The sequence below is a fragment of the Balaenoptera physalus genome, assembly GCF_965194825.1.
Source record: "Balaenoptera physalus genome assembly, contig: HAP1_SCAFFOLD_407, whole genome shotgun sequence".
In the NCBI taxonomy this organism is placed as follows: Eukaryota; Metazoa; Chordata; class Mammalia; order Artiodactyla; family Balaenopteridae; genus Balaenoptera; species Balaenoptera physalus.
The window spans coordinates 74,170-80,169 of record NW_028126282.1 but is presented as its reverse complement, the minus strand read 5'-3'; positions in this window follow the sequence as shown (position 1 = coordinate 80,169).

The window sequence follows — 6,000 nt, the reverse complement described above, 5'->3', positions numbered from 1 at the left end:
GCATCTACTATGCGCCGGGCACTGCTCTCAGTACTATGGGAAGAGCAGTGAACAAAGCATAGTTCCCTCCCTCTGGGAACTTATATTCTGCAAGGAAAGAAAGGCAGTCAACAGATAAGAAGCTGTGTCTACTATATTTAAACTAGATAATCAACAAGAACCTACTGTATAGCACAGGGAACTCGGCTCAGTATTCTGTAATAACCTAAACGGGAAAAGAATCTGAAAAAGAATGGACACTTGTATGGGTATAAATGAATCACTCTGCTGTACGCCTGTAACTAACACATCATTGTTAATCAACTACACTCCAACATAAAATTTTTGTAAAAAGATCTACAAAAAAAATAAGAAGCTGTGTAATGTGTCAGGTAAGTGCTCATGAGAAATAAAAAAAGTAAGAGGGAGGCAGTTAGTACTTTGTGGAGAGGAGTCAAGCAAGGCCTCTCTAAGAAAAACACATTTGAGCTGAGACCTGAAGGAAGCAAGAGTATTCCAGGCAGAGGGAACAAAAGAAAATGCAAAGGCCCTGAGGCAGGGGCAGTTTGGCATGTCCCAGGGACAGGAAGGAGGCCAGCAGGGCTAGAGGAGAATGAGCAAGATAGTTACAGCATAAGAGAGGAACCTGGGGCCCCAGGGATCATGTAGGGCTTCAGGGCCACCTGAGGACTTTTTTCTTCACTCAGAGTGAGATGGGACATCTTTGGAGTGTTTTGAGCAGAGGAGTGATATTAACACACATTTTAAAAGAATCACTCTGGGGACTTCCCTGGTGGCGCAGTGGTTGAGAATCTGCCTGCCAATGCAGGGGACACTGGTTCGAGCCCTGGTCCTGGAAGATCCCACATGCCGCGGAGCAACTAAGCCCATGCACCACAACTACTAAGCCTGTGCTCTAGAGCCCGCAAGCCACAACTACTGAGCCCGCATGCTGCAACTACTGAAGCCCTCACACCTAGAGCCCGTGCTCCACAACAAGAGAAGCCACCTCAATGAGAAGCCTCTGCACCGCAAGGGAGAGTAGCCCCCTCTCGCTGCAACTAGAGAAAGCCCGTGCGCAGCAAAGAAGACCCAACACAGCCAAAATGAATAAATAAATAAGTCTTTAAAAAAAAAAAAAAAGAATCACTCTGCTGCATTGAGAATACAGTGAAGGAGGCAGAGGTAGAAACTGTGAGACCAGTTAGGAGCCTACTGCAAAATAAAAGATAAAAAATGACAGTGGCTTAGACCAGAGAGATAGGCACTGGGAGATGACGAGAAGCAGATGGATTCTAGATGTACTGTGAAGGTAGCGCACATAGGGTTTTCTGACAGATTGGATGGATGAGTGGGTGAGGGAGAGAGAGAGAGAGAGGACTTATGAAAAGAGGAAGAATAAAACAAGAAAGATTTAGTGCAGTATAAACATGAGGAGTTTGGTATCTAGAAAGAGAGGAAGCAGTAGAACAAAAATGCAATCTAGACAAAAATTGTACTTTATGCACCCCTGTCCCACTTCCTCCTTCTACCATCCACACTCCCTTGCCTCCCAACCCCTATCAGCCTCACTCCTTTACAGTATAAACTGCACAGGCCTCAATCGCAAAAATGTCTAAAATTAATAACAGTTTAAAACAAAAAAATTCAAAATACTCTCCTAAATTAAAGTTTAGATCAAAGAGGAAACCAAAAGTAGAATCACAAAAACTTCTAGAAGTAAACGTAAGAGTAAATCATTGTGACCTTGGTTTACACAAAGATTTCTTAGATGCCAACACCAAAAGCACAAGCCATGAGAGAAAAAATTGATAAACTGGATTTCATCAAAATTCAGTTTCTGCACTTTGAAAAACACTGTTAAACAGAATGAAAGGACAAGCCACCGACTGAGAAAAAGTATTTGCAAATTATACCCCTGATAAAGGACTTGTGTCCAGAATACATACAGAAATCTATATCTTCACTAAAAAGAAAACAAATCACCCAATTTTTAAAGAGCCAAAAGATTTAAACAAACATTTCACCAAAGAAGATATACACAGAGCACATGAAAAATGCTCATCATGAATCATTAGGGGACTAATAATTAAAACATAATGAGATATCACAACACACCTATTACAATGACTAAAAGTCCAAGTGTTGGCCAAGAGGTGGAGGTACTGGACCTCTCACACTGGCTAGTGGTCATGTAAAACAGCATAACCATTTTGGAAAATAGTTTGGCAGCCTCTTAAAAAGTTAAGAAATTACCCATTTGTTCCAGTCGTTCCACTTCTAGGTATTTACTCAAGAGAAATGAAAACGTATGTCCACACAAATATTCACAGCATATTTATCTGTAATAGCCCCAAACTGAAAACCACTCAAATGGCCATTAACAGGTGAATGGAAAAACACATTGTGGTAAATCCATATAATGTAATACTACAAAATGATAAAAATAAACTATTGGGCTTCCCTGGTGGCGCAGTGGTTAAGAATCCGCCTGCCAATGTAGGGGACACGGGTTCGAGCCCTGGTCCAGGAAGATCCCACATGCCATGGAGCAACTAAGTCCATGCACCACAACTACTGAGCCTGTGCTCTAGAGCCCGAGAGCCACAACTACTGAAGCCCACACACCTAGAGCCCGTGCTCCACAACAAGAGAAACCACCGCAATGAGAAGCCCGCACACCGCAACGAAGAGTAGCCTCCGCTCGCCGCAACCAGAGAAAAGCCCGCCCGCAGCAACGAAGACCCAACGCAGCCAGAAACAATAAATAAATAAAATATTAAAATAAATAATTTTTTTTAAAAAAATGATGAAAATAAACTATTAACACACACAAAAACATGGATGGATCTCAAAATAATAATGCTGATGGAAAGTAGCCAGACCAAAAAAGTGTAGACTCTATTATTCCATTTATATAAAATTCTAGGGAAAAAAAATGAATCTATAGTGACTGAAAGCTGACTAGTGGTGGTTGCCTAGGGACAGAGAGGCAGGATTTATGGGAGGCACAGAAGGACAGTAGGATGTATTACAAAGGACCAGGAGGAAACTTTGCGGGTGATGGACATGTTCATTATCTTGATTCAGATGATGGTGTCACAGTGTCTACATATGTCGAGACTCTTTAAATATGTACAGTTCGTTATACATCAATTATATCCCCATAAAGCTGTTAAAATTTTTCATTGGGGGAAATACTACAATTATAGTGCTTTGGGAAAATAATAATTAGGATACTGTATGTCCAACTTTAAAGCCAGAGTTATAATTTTTGATAGGAATTACATTAAATCTATTTACCAGTTTGGGGAAAATTAGCTTACTTACTATGTTGATTCTTCCAATTCGTGAATAAAGTATGTTTTTCCATTTATTCAGATCCTCTTCAATTTCTGTCTTCCTTGTTTTACAGTTTCCAGCATACAAGTCCTGTACATGTTTTGTTAGATTTACACCTAAATTCTTCTTTTTCTTTCTTTTTGTTTTTAAGTAATTGTATATTGTATTGTATTTCTTTGTTTTTGTTTTTGTATTTTTTTGGCTGCATTGGGCCTTTGTTGCTGCACGCAGGCTTTCTCTATTTGCAGAGAGCGGGGGCTACTCTTCATTGCGATGCGCAGGCTTCTCACTGCGGTGGCTTCTCTTCTTGTGGAACACGGGCTCTAGGCACATGGGCTTCAGTACTTGTGGCTCTCGGGCTCTAGAGCATAGGCTCAGTTGTTGTGGTGCACGACCTGAGTTGCTCCATGGCATGTGGGATCTTCCCGGACCAGGGATCAAACCTGTGTCCCCTGCACTGGCAGGCAGATTTTTAACCACTGCGCCACCAGGGAAGTCCCTGTATTTCTAATTTTGGTGTCCACATGTTCACTGCTAGCATACAGCCTAAAGAAATACAACTGATTTTTGTATGTTTATGTTATACCCTGAAACCCTACTGAACTCATTTCATAGTTCTGAGTTTGGGGGGAAATTCTTTGGGATTTTCTACATCAACAATCATGTACCTCAGAAAACAACCACTTAAGGTGAATCTAAATTAATTAAAATGAAGTCCAAAATTACACAGTAAATTGTGGGGAAAAAGTCTGACTGGGATTTTATCATAAAAATCAAGCCAGAACTACTGAAATAAATTTATTTTCTCTTATACTTCACAAGATTTACGTTATAACTGCATCTTTGTTAATTCTTAGAACAAAGAATGAATCAATGTTGGAGTTGGGAGGAAAGGAACATCCTTCTCACAATCTTGTATGATGTGGCACCCTTTATGTTTAACTTTTGCAATGCAATCATAAAGAATGTCCTTTTTTGCAAAAACTGTATGATGTCTTCATTGATATTTTAAGGGTCTTCCTAATTCTTTGATCCTAAACTCACTCCCTTGAAGCACTTATTGGATCATCATTGACCATGTTCAGAGTTTTATAATTATTAACTAGTTCAGTGCTGCTGCATCACCCTGGCCAGTGGCTTTGCAAAATTCAAGCAGGTTTCTAATACCACTTTCATCAACTTCATTAAATTCTGAAAATTTTGCAGTATTTGCCATTTTATTTTGCAGTCATGTTGCACTGACTATTGCATATTTACGACACCTGATAATCAGTATGCTCATGTACTAGGGAATAACAAAACTGACTCCATATCAGATCTGTTTCTTTTACTTTAACCTTTGTACTTTGTTTTTGCTACAACTTAATGTTGCCTATAGCCTGAAATATACAGGATAGCCAATTCTCAAGGCTCTGGCCTTTACAGGTGTAACACTTTTCCATTCATAGAGAGAGAAAAAGTTGCAGAACAGAGAATAACGTTTGTCTTGTTGGAGGTTTACAGGAACACCATGACCTGACCTAAGTGGACAGCTACAAGAACAAAGGATTCCGACACCAAGTTTGCAACAGCTAACAACACTCTCTCCCCTTTTAGTATAAAAAAAGCCTGAATTCTACCTCGGGGAAGATGGTTCTAGCCCATCTTACCTGAGGACCCTAGCCCACCATCTTCTCGGTCTGCTGGCTTTCCGAATAAAGTCATTATTCCTTGCCCCAACCACTCGTCTCTCAATTTGTTGACCTGTTGTGCGGCAAGCAATATGAGCTTGGGCTCCGTAATGATCATTAGAGAATACTTATTGTTTTCTTACGCCACATCACTACTGTGGAGACTCTAATAACAGGCATTGTACTACTGCAAACCTTAAAACAGTCATACCCTTTGCCCAGAAAGTCTATTCTATAAATATCGTCAAGATATGCATAAACATATGCACCCATATGTTTACAGGAATATTTAAAAGAAAAATTAGCGCACCCTAAGTGCCCCAAAGTAGAAAACTGAGTACAGTCATAGGATGGAACGATATGTAACTATTAAAAATCATGATGTAGAAGAAGAGTTAATATCATGGTAAAATTTCCCATAATCTGTTAAGTTGCAAAGGCAGAATACAAAACCATGCTTACAGGCTGATACCCTAACTGTGTATTTGTTTAAAGCACGTGTTTTAAAAAAAAAAAACAAAACTGTGTGTATGTTTACAAACATAAAAAAAAGTGTAAAAGGACTTAATCCAAATTCCAGTAGAGATTACTTCTATGCTAAAATCTTAGGAGTGATTTAAATTTTTCCTTCAGTATGTTTGATTATGTTTTTCAATCTTTCTACAATGTGTACCTCACTTTGGGAATTTTTTTAAAGGCTCCTATTTTTTAAATACAATAAATAAAAGGAACGTGCTTCTTAAGAGGACTTCATATCCAATTCTCATCAAAGACATGGGTATAACTGACAAGAGAAAGGTGCAGAGGAGAGGGTCATTTGATGGACGAGACTATTAGCACAACTACTAAAAGCTGTTGCCTTTCAGCCAAGTTTTCCATAAGCATTACCATTCCAGGGCTAACACAGCAGCTGTCGGTGAGCAAACTTAAATTCTGCCTCTTGGCTGTGACAGAGGTTTGGGCACATGTTACATTGACACCAGTGGCCCCAGGCACCTTCACTGTGGAC